Genomic DNA, 208 nt, shown 5'->3' with positions numbered 1-208 from the left:
TGTGTCTCTGTCTTTGTGTGTGTGTCTCTGTCTTTGTGTGTGTGTCTCTGTCTTTGTGGGTGTTTGTGTCTCTGTCTTTGTACTGAAGTAATCGACGATTCGCCGGATTTGCCGGATGTCACTCGTTTTTGGACGGTCCCTCACCTTCTGGATGGTTAGCACGGTGGCTAGCACGATGGTTAGCACGGTGGCTAGCACGATGGTTAGC

Source organism: Etheostoma spectabile, chromosome 5 (assembly GCF_008692095.1).
Source record: "Etheostoma spectabile isolate EspeVRDwgs_2016 chromosome 5, UIUC_Espe_1.0, whole genome shotgun sequence".
NCBI lineage: Eukaryota > Metazoa > Chordata > Actinopteri > Perciformes > Percidae > Etheostoma > Etheostoma spectabile.
The sequence above is the reverse complement of the archived record's forward strand: the minus strand, read 5'-3'. Positions refer to the sequence as shown.